The sequence below is a fragment of the Peromyscus californicus genome, unplaced genomic scaffold, assembly GCF_007827085.1.
Source record: "Peromyscus californicus insignis strain IS unplaced genomic scaffold, ASM782708v3 Scaffold_17__1_contigs__length_78620276, whole genome shotgun sequence".
Lineage (NCBI taxonomy): Eukaryota > Metazoa > Chordata > Mammalia > Rodentia > Cricetidae > Peromyscus > Peromyscus californicus.
In genome coordinates, this window is record NW_026294469.1 from 62,196,502 (window position 1) to 62,207,532 (window position 11,031).

Sequence of the window (11,031 nt, forward strand, 5' to 3'; positions counted from 1 at the left end):
TTCCCTTAACAAGCCTTGCTGCAAATTGGAGCCCTTGTAAGATGGTATCCCAAAAGCAAATGGAACTTGAGTTTATAAATTTATAATTTTCAAAGCCAATCAAAATGTATATAACTATTGAATTAAATTTATCATGCCCAATAGAATGAAAGATTAACTGTGGTAGCTACTTTTGCTGCCAGGGTCTCCACTTTGCTAGCTGTAGTAAGCAATTGTGAAATGGTAATCCCAGAAACAGTCTGTCTCCCTTACTTTATGAGACACGGTCTCTTACTGAACCTGGAGCTCATTGATTTTGGTAAACTGGCTGGCCATAGAGCTCCAGAGCTCCCCCTGTCTGGGCCTGCCTTACTACACCCCCAGAACTGGCATTGCAAGTATACACTGCTGCTCATGACTTTCACATGGGCTCTTCATTCTTGTACAGACAGCAGGCCCTTCATCTGGTCATCACCCCAGCCTGAAAGTACAGCTTTGAAACTTTTAAAACTGCCTTCCCAAAGACCACATGTGGTTGACAAAAATATTAATACCATTTGCAAAATTGATTTGATTGAAGTCGATTTTTACCATTTGGTTAAAAAAAATAAAGGAATCTTTATGGGAAGCCAGCTCCCACCTTTTGAAGGGTTCCTATGAGGAAGAGAGAGGGATAAGAAACTTTTAGTTAGATAGCGGAGAGGAGAAGGACAGAAACACAAGATAGCTTCGGGAGGACCTGGATCAAAACCCAGCGGTCCCTTCAGCCAAGTGTAGACCCAAACACCTGGTCTCCACGCCCATGATCAAATCATCCCCTTATGCATCCCTGCTGGGTAAAGCAAGCTCAGATTCTCGGACCCTTAGTAAATTCTCAATAGGAAACCTCTGTGGTCCTCTACAAATCTTTAAGATTGATTTAAAGTAATTAAATTCTACTCAATCTGTAGAGGTTTAACACCACCATAGGAAGTCTTTTCATTGTAGGTTTTTGACAGAGACTGCTGGAAGACTAGAATGTGTAGATTGATGGGCAAGAACAAATTGTATATAAGAATAAAGACTTTTCTTGCCAGGGTTAGCTTGAACTGGTTAGAACCAGTGTCAACAAAACTGGTAAGTACTGAGAAAGAGAGAGACTCCAGGAACTCTTACCCCATTCTGGTTAGTCTGCAGCATGAATAATCAGGCGGCCAGCAAACCTTGTTGAGAACTTTATTTCTGTTTTTACAACCTGGGTGGGAAGAAGCTAAACATTTAAATTTTGAAGTTACACACTTCTATATCAAGATTTTATCAATAACCTCTATACAAGGTAAGTATTTAACAAAAGTGTAAAAGACTAGAATAATTGGATTTAGAAAACAGAAACAGTAGACATAATGACATTAGGAGCTGAGTTTGATGGATTTTCCTCTAGAGCTAGACACTGCTTCTCCATCTGCTACCTGCCCTCCTCTCCCTTAAATTTCTATTTTTCTCATTCAAAAACCTTAGAAACATCAAGAGGTTAAAAGTAGTCATAATATGTTGTATCTTTTCCATGTCAATATATTTCTACAATTTAATGGTTGCAGTAGTGCCCGTAAGGACTACTCTATACCTCAGCCATTTGCTGTCAGTCATTAAGTAACTGGGAAATGGGGCATTGAAAAGATGTAGGACATTGGAAAGCCTAATGAGATTACATTTAATACATACTAAGAATACCTTCCCATTTGAGTATCTCTTAGTAACTTTCTACTTAAGCTGGCCATATGGAATTATCAAAGTTACAAGGTAATTGAATTTTCCTGCCATTGAGATATCTGCTACTAGGCTGTAGTGGTGCACACCTTTAATCCCAGCATTCGGGAAGATCTCTTGATTTTGAGGCTGGCTAGGGTTACATAGAGATCTCTGCTACCTTCGTATTCACTTGTGTTTTCTCAATTTTAAAAGATACCATTGTGCAGTGCCAGAGCACTTCAGTAGGGAGAAAAATGATCAGATATTTAAAATATCAAAATTCTTTGGTCAAAGATGGGGATCATTAAGCAAAAGAAAATGCATGAAACCACATATCTCTAGGCCCTTATGACTTTAGATCCCCATTCATGTCTCCTGGTAAGTGAGGTGTTTGTAACCCAAGGACAAAGGAGTTACAGAATTACTTTTCCAGCTGCCTTTGGGTGCCCTTAAAATTATAAATCTCATATTTGTCAAAGCAGTGTGTGAATACCTTCTTCCTGTTTTACTATAGACGGCTCAAGGAGAAATACTGAGGTAGACTCAACTACAGCAAACTAAAACTGACTTAGTAACAGTAACAAGTTCCTTAAATGGTAGAGTACTGGCCTAGGATATATAAAGCCCTAGGTTCAATTCCCAACATTATTTTTTGACAGTTTTGTATATGTATAAAGTGCATTTTCCTGTCTCCCCAGCCCTCACAAATACTTCACCTTTTCACACACATACCACGGACATACATACATACATACATACATACATACATAACCTACATGCATACATGTATCCATATAGGTTAGGTTTGGAGCCATCTGCAGTCACACCATCTTGAGGGTTGAATAAATCCTTAAAATGTAGGACAACTTAGACTAATGGAGGTTCCGTTAAATTATAATACTTTTGGATAAGTTAACAATTTCTTGCCTGTATTCAAAAGTGAAATTTTGAGTTTCCTTATGTGATCCTGAGACTGCAAGAAAATAATTACTTTAAACTGGAAATTAAATTGTAGCTATTCCCATTTTAAAGCATTAAGGCTCATAACTTTTCGTGACATTTCCCAAGATGAAAGTCAGTGGAATTTTGACCTGGTTTCTCCCCACAATCTTAAGGAAATTACCAAGACACAAATGAAATAGTTTGAGGTCTACTTTGAGTCAGACGTGCTACTGGGTATTACAGATGCGTGCAGTTTTGGTTTTTTTTTGCTTGTTTGGTGCCTTTCCTGGATCTCCCTCTGTAGACCAGGCGGCCTTGAACTCAGAGATCCGCCTGGCTCTGCCTCCCATTACTGGGATTAAAGGTGTGTGTCACCACCACTGGACCAGATACATGCAATTTAAAATAAACAATCTCAAGGAGGGGAAGGATTCCTGATAATTTCATAGTTAGCTAATTCTAATAAACATTTGTAAGTTACTTTGTTTGAAGGTCTGAAGTTTATTAGATAATAAAATGTAATTATATGACCTCAATATATGCTTTAGCTGTGTCCACGCCATCCCTAATCAATAGAGCTAGTCAACAGCCCATACTTGCTAAGAAATTGTTTATATTCACAGGGGAAATTTTCTGGAAGGCTACTTAAAACCACAGAAAAAGTAGATATGCTCCTTGTTTCTTTCATGTTGACTGCAAAAACTTGCTTTGATGCAAGAAAGTTTATGTGTAAGTAGTCATATGGGTGTTAGAAATGGCTCTTAGCGTTACTCCACCCCCACCTCTTTGAAGCAAGATCTTGCTGTGCATAGCCCAGGCTAGCCTCAGACTCTACTCCTCCTGCCTCTTGAGTACTGGGAATTTAAGTGTCCTTTTGGTTTGGTTTCATGCGATCATGGGAATGAACCTATACATGTTAGGCAAGTACTACCGCCAGACTGTGCCCCAGCCTTTAAAGCTGCTTACTTAAAATAGCCTTTGCTACCTTAAGGACTTTTTCTGTATCTAGGCTAAAAAAAAAAAAAAAAAAAAAAAAAAAAAAAAAAAAAAACCCAAGATGGGACTATGAATGATCCCTGATTATGTTTAGATTAAATGGCAACTTAACCAGCATGTGGTTCCACACATTTGTTACCTCGCCGGTGGAAATGCTGTATGGGAACTCTGGAAAATCTAGAAGCTAGACAGATCCTTACCTGTCCAGGGTTATCATTCAGGATGAAGGTTCACTGAATTCATATTTTGAGAGCTGCTGTCATTTGAATTTGAGAAGACTGTCTCCAAAAACGTGCTTTCCCTAGACTGTTCTCAGTAACCTCTCTTGATTGCATTTAAACAGTGAGATAAGGTCTCGTTCTTAGATGAAAGACTTGCAGTGAGAACTTACAGTCATCTCTTTCGAAGCAGGTGATTCCTGGTTCTTGTTATAACATCTTCATGTCAGAGCTTGTAATCAAGGCTTGCTTTAGGTGATTTCAGTTCTTGCCCTTTGCATAATCTCTCTCCAAGGGACTTGGCTTTTAAAACCTTCTGTGGACATCCCTTCTACCATCACTACCATTTGGACACACTTTGGTGCAACCCTCTCCAAGCAGAGGATGGAACCACTTAGACCATATCTCTCACTCAGAGGTTTTTAATTTGAAGTCCCACCTTTTGGAGTACATCTGAGTTCTTAGTCATTTCCCATGCTTTCCAAGTCCTGATAGTTGTGCCTAGGTTGCTTCTGAGCTAGGCCTACAAATCTCCTAAGACACAGTGATAGAGTTCCATCTCCTCCAGGCTTAGGCATCCCTTGTAACTCCAGTTTCCTTTTCCTGCCTCCCTTAGAGGGTATCTGCTTCCCTGTCTTGCTTACTCTATACTTTTGAGTATTGTTTTGTCCATCTGTGAATTGGAATACCTCTAGGGACTATGTGAAACTCAAAAGAATCCTAGAGCCGCTAAGAAGCAGCTAATTGGTTCTACCCAGCTAGCCTCCTAGTTCTGGTTTGTCTCTTTGTTCCTAACAAACAATAGAGTGAAGAAAAAGCCTTGAGTTTCAGGAACTGCCTCTAGCCATGTGGCCACCATAATACAAAGTGAACCTCCTGTGCATAATTTTTTTTTTAATTAACCATGATCTTGAGAGTGTAGGCACTGTTATCTCCATTTTGCAGAGAATAAAGCTGGGTTAAGAATTTAAGTAATTGGCTTAAAGAAAATTTAAATCCGTAAAAATTAAAATCCCTGAAGTCTAAGTGCATTTTCCAAAGATTCCATTGACAATGTCTCCTTTATTGCTACACTAAGTATTTTTTCATTTTTAATTCTTACTTTCTTAATTCCTGGAAATATCAATCAAATGATAAACAACATACTTCAATAAGATAGGGTTCATTTGTATTCTCAAGACGTTAATGACCATGAAGGGTTTGACCTACATTGAGGGACCAAGTCTTGTTTTGGAATTGATTTGTAACTCACTAGTTATTAAAGTGAAATGTCAGAATCAGCCAAAGTTGTGGTGGAATCAGGAATTTTTTACTTTCTCCTTAAAGTATACATGTACAAACTGTGGCCTAGCCAGATAACTTTGTTGTCTTTTTCCAGAGCTGTTCAAGCTTCCACTCCATCCTCGGGGGCTTTCATAAGTAGTGTGCCTCGTCCTAGAGAGGAATTCTCGAGTGAGAAGTGAGGCTCCACTTTACCACTCTGTGACGCCCCCGTTTTCCCTGACTGCCCATTTCAGTCCCCGCTGTTTTTCTATTTCATCCTCCCATTTCCACTGTCTTTCACGTCTTTGTAAACTTAGTTTCTGTTGCTGTGACAAAATATCTGAGACTGGGGTCAGAGAGGTGATTAAGAGCACTGGCTGCTCTTCCGGAGACCCGGAGTTCAATTCCCAGTACCCACACAGTGGCTCACACCAGCCTATGGTTTCATTTCCAGAAGCTGTGATGCCCTCTCTGGCCTCCAAGAGCAGCAGGCACACAGCATGCATTTAGTGCATACACACATGCAGACAAAACACGCAGACACATAAGATTGTTTTTAAAATACCTGAGGTGACAGGAAGAAAGATTTGTTTCGGTTGAATGCTGGAGTTCTCCATCACTTGGTTCTGTTAGGAGCCTGTATTGAGGCAGAATACCATTGGCAAATGGCATGTGGTGAGGGAAATCGGCTCAGCTCATTAGTAGACAGGAAGTAGAGGAACTGCAGAGAAGATGGCACCCTTCAAAGGCACACTCCAAGTGCCAGCTTCTCCCCACCATGCCTCACCTTTAGCAGCCCGTTCAGCCATGAACTGACCCATGGTTTTATCCGCTGATGAAGTTAGTGCCCTCGTGTCCATTCACCTCTGTAGTACACCTAGCTGGAGACCAAGCCTTCAACACAGAAGCCTTCAGGGGCATTTTGTGTCCAAACTAGAGCAACATCTCGCCGAAAGGTCGGTCTTCATTGAGTCTTCTGTCTTTAATGTTCCTTGACTTGCCACTGATAATCCTGAAAAGCCTTGGGTGGTTGATGTCATCTTCAGATGCTGCCAGATCCCACACTTGGGAGGCTGTTAGCTTCCACTTCCTCCTCTGGTCAAAGCCCAGATTCTCTCCAGGTCCGGGTTTCAGCTTTAGCGTTACCGCTGTTTGAGGCTGGGTGCTTTGTCAGGGCAGGGGTGAGCAGGGACTCTCCTGTATACTGTGGGTAGGGGTTACCAGTATTCCCTGCCTTCTGCTCACTGGATGTCAGCGGTATGTAGACACTGTTGACTTCTGACATGGCCAGTTACACCCTGAAGGGTAAATGTGTCCCTTCTCACTAACCATTGCTTGAATCAAATGGAAAATACAGACCTGACTTGACCTGTTGCCCTGAACAGATCCTAGGTACTAGGCAAGTGAGTCTGAAGACCTTTGCAGTGAGCTAAAATATCTATCTGCCATTCTTAAGTATTTGAATTAAGCTTGCCACTAAATGTTTCATACGCAGCCACACCTAATCTGACTCTGGGAGGGAAGTAGTACCCTCTGACAGAAGAGAAGGCTCAGAAAAAAAAAAAAAAAAAGTGAGCTGCCCCACTGCCATACAGTGTGGGAGTTTGAGTCCATACCTGCGGGATTCCGACGTGTGTGGCCTTCGCAGGGCTCCACACTGCTTCCTGCCCTGGGCAGCTTGCTTCCTTGACATGCTGTAGTCCGTAAGCCTGAGCCTGAGGTCTGTTTTACAGTCTGTCTCTTTCACGTCCCAGATGCTTGCTGCTGGGATGCCTGGCCATGGTGCCCTGAGGACATGCCTTCCAGCCACCAAGCGCCATCTGGAAGACTCCCTCCTAGCAGCATCAGGTTTCCCCAATCTGTTTGGTAAAAGATCCATTGCTTACAGAACAAACAAGAAGTAAGCACACCACTAAATATTCTACATATGAATCTATTTCCCGTGAATCTGTTTTCCTTAGATCCCAAGATTTTATTTAAAAACTTGGGACACCTGCACTTCTCCAGGAAGCCTCCTTTTTTTTCCGATTTTCCCTTTGGCCCTTTCCCAGTAGAGGACCTGAGGTCTTTAGTGCAGCCATCTTTTGGCCTCAGTAAGTCCCGGGAGTATACTCTGACAGCCTTGTGTGTTCCTCATTGGCAGATGATGGAAAGGGACCCCTAAATGGGAGTCTTTGGACAGTACCAAGACCATGTGGACCTAAACCCTGTGGGCTTATCCCTTAGGGCTTTGAGCTTAACAAGAGAGTGATCCAGCAAAGCTCCCCATGGATTTGTCTCTATCACTCAGATCTTGAGGAACTCTCTTTGTCTTACTGGAAAGACCCCGTGCTGAGGGAGTATGCTCAACCTCTCACCTGATTTACAGTGGCAGGCACATCCTTGAGATGATACTGCCCAATATTCCTGAGCACTGGAGTCGCCTGGGAACACTTGAGACAGACTGGCTTCTGCCTTCGGAGGGCTCAGCCAGGGCTCCCCTGCACTGTGGGAAAGGTGGTTCACCTCTCCCAGCCTGCTTTCTGCCAAAAGCCTGAAATGTCTCTGAAGGTAATGTGTTTTGTAATCACTAAGAAGTATTTTCTGCACTTTTTTTTTTTTTTTAAACTGCCTTTATTTGCTTAACTCCCCCCACACCCCTTCAAGAGTAAAACCAATGCCAGAGAAGATGTTCACATCCCTCCGGTATTCCTGGAGGCTGTTGGGACAAGCTCTCAAAAAGCCCTCCTGCTGTTTCCTCTAGCTGCTGGGTCACAGGAGGACACTGGCTAGCTTCACAGGAGTGATAGTTGTTTGTCTAGGGCTCTGGCTGCCCACTACTGGAATCAATAGATCGGGTTCCTCTAGCCCCAGGGCCAGTTGCTTCTAGAAACAAGTCAAAAAGGGATCGGGAGGCACTCTGATGAAACATTTTGTTTTGACCAGAAAGGCAGCACAAAGGGAGACCCTGCCAGTCATCAGCAGGAGATGGTAAAGCCCAAGATGGGGGGCGGGGGAGCCTTCTCCATCCTCAGTTCTCAGGCCTGGAGCTCCTGGGGGTGAAGGTTCTGTCTTACCGTTTCATTCCACTCTGGGCAGTGTTAACAGGAACTTTCCTACCAATCCATAGAGCAGTCACCTCGCTTTAAAGATGGAGTAGGGAGGAAACAGACATTTCCAGAACTGAGACACCCCCCCACCAAAACCTGTGGTACTCAGTAGCAAGCTGAGGCCATAGTCACCCCTAGAGCCAACCTGCACTCTGCCTTTTTTCAGAATGTTTCAGCATTTAATTCCAAGTTCACAGCTTATATTAAATATGGTTAAACAATGCCCCTTGGATGTGAACTAACTCATTCACAAAATACTGTCTGTTCTGTGTTGTTCATTGTATCAGACTCCAGAATGTTGGTCCCTGTCATCCTCCATCCCTGAGCCCCTCCTATGTGCTCTGGCTCCATACACAGTGTCGTCTTATCTGGAACACTCTGCATGGTCCCCTTAGCAGGATCAAAACAGTAATGGGGGGGTGTCTTTTAGGGTGGTCTTGGTCCCACACCAGTGCCACTAGGAGACACCCTTTGCTTTGTCACCCTCAAGGCTTTACAAGGGATTTGGTCGGATGACACATATTCTGACTAGCTGGCATGAGGAGGAAACAGGCTTGAAACTGCTCAGACCTGCGAGGTCATTGGCTTCCAAACAGATCAGGGGAATGTATTAGTCCCATACAGGGCAGCCAGCTAAGCCCTATGCTTAAACAGAGTGGAACTGCAGGCCTTTTCAGAGGAAAGAATGCACTGACTAGCCGGGCGGTGGTGGCGCACGCCTTTAATCCCAGCACTCGGGAGGCAGAGCCAGGCGGATCTCTGTGAGTTCGAGGCCAGCCTGGGCTACCAAGTGAGTTCCAGGACAGGCGCAAAGCTACACAGAGAAACCCTGTCTCGAAAAACCAAAAAAAAAAAAAAAAAAAAGAATGCACTGACTAAGGAACTTTTATTAAATCTGGAGAGTAACCAGGTACAGACAGCAGAGAAAAGAGCGGTCCTCAGCCCCCAGTCCAGACACCTGACTGCAAGAACCAAAAATAACAACAGTTTGGCCAAATACATTTTCTGGAGATTTTGGCAATGGTGGAGTACTAGCTGGTCTAACCTGCAGCCCTTACTTCAATGCCAACCACAGCTCGCTTGAACAGGCAGGTGAGACTCCGGGGATAGTAGCTTTGACATCTCTCTCCTCCTATATCCTCAGGAAAGTACTTCACCAGCTACCTCACCTCATCCGGCCCTCTCCTTGCCATCCAGCCACCTCATCCATTGATCCCTCCCAATGACGTTTGTCAGCTAGACCCAGCATTCAGCCTAAAGAATGAAACACATTCAGTCAAACACATGAAAAGGACTCTGTCTTCAGCTACCTGGGTCCTCACCTCCCACTCAGCTCTCCTCTGGGGTTGAGGAAAAAGACTTCCATGCATTCTTCTGATGGAGATTGAATCCCACCCTGCTGGGCAGCTGTGTGATACTGGCACAGAGCAATGGGACAGAGCAGGAGGGGGTTTTGAACGGGCACAAGCAGCCAATTTGCACAGTCAATATAGGTCATTATAAACAATGAAAGATCTAGGTGATGCAATTTGTTGCAACATCTGTAGCGTGGGCTGAGATGTGCGTTTTCAGGAGCATGTGTGCTGTTAGTAGGGCAGAAACAGAACCCAGTGCCGCTTCTGAAGGCGCTTGTTGCATGCTTTGCAACTGTTTGTTGCAGGGTATGGCTGCCATTCAAACTGCAGCTTGCTTTGGTGTCCATATAACATGCAATTGCTGTCTTTTCCAGGGCACTGGCCTGCTCAGGTGACTTGTGGGCATTGGATGCTACTGGAATCAGCAGTTTCTAGAAGCTGTGACTGCCATAAAAACAAGCAACTCCCAGGGGTTTATATTTAAAGACGTGTTAGTTTCTAGAAACGGCCCCTGTAAGCCAGAGTCCCTGGTGGTTAATAAATAAAGTAGATCCATGTCATTCGTTAATGACATTTTCCCACTTGAGACTTTAGAGGGGACCAGCAGAGTGAACATAGAGCCTTTATTTACAAAGAATGCTTCAGGTATTGTATAGGTCCTGTGTCTGTCATAACCAGGAAAGAGCAGCTAGCTGCCCCGAGGTGACACAGAACCATCCCCAGCTTTACTAGAGTATGAGGAAATTACCAGGTTTGTAATTTGGCAGGTGAAATATTCTTAAAAATGCTTCAGGCATCTCTTTCACAAATGCAAAAGTCTATAGTAATTTTGTCCAACTGAAAATTGGAGAGAAGAACTAGATTTTTAGCAGAATGCTGTAGAATTGGCCGATCTTGATGTCGGAGTGGCCCTTTCCTTCTCAAAACATGTGCTAGCTAATGTCTTCCTTTGTGAGATCAGGAGTACAGATCTTCGGTGGCCATTTTGCTTAAAGGCCCATTGTCAGTCAGCTGGAGCTGAAACTAGAAGGCAGGACCCGGTGCATTCTCCTGCAAAGGAGGGCCACAGGAAGCTTAGGCCCTCCAAAAACGCTCATGAGCATGAGCTCTGGTCTCTGTTGCTCAAGGCATGAGTGTGAATTAAAATACAGGTGCTTCCGAAAGGCAGGGTATCTGGAACTCAGAGATAAGCAGACATTTTTATCACAAAGGGTCAAAGTGTAAATGGTCTGTGTGGCACAAAAGTGGCTGCAGACTGCAGGACCAGCTAGTGACGCCAGGGTGTAAATTTAGTAAGAAACCTGTATGTCACAAATGACTGAGTTTTTTCAACAGTCTCTAAGTACAAAACTTAGCACCATCCATTCGTAAGGCCCCATTTGAACAGGCTCTGGCCATGTTTGAACCACAGGCCACAGCTCTTAGTGTCTTCTGTCAGTAGTTCGGCTTTGAGGGTAAAAT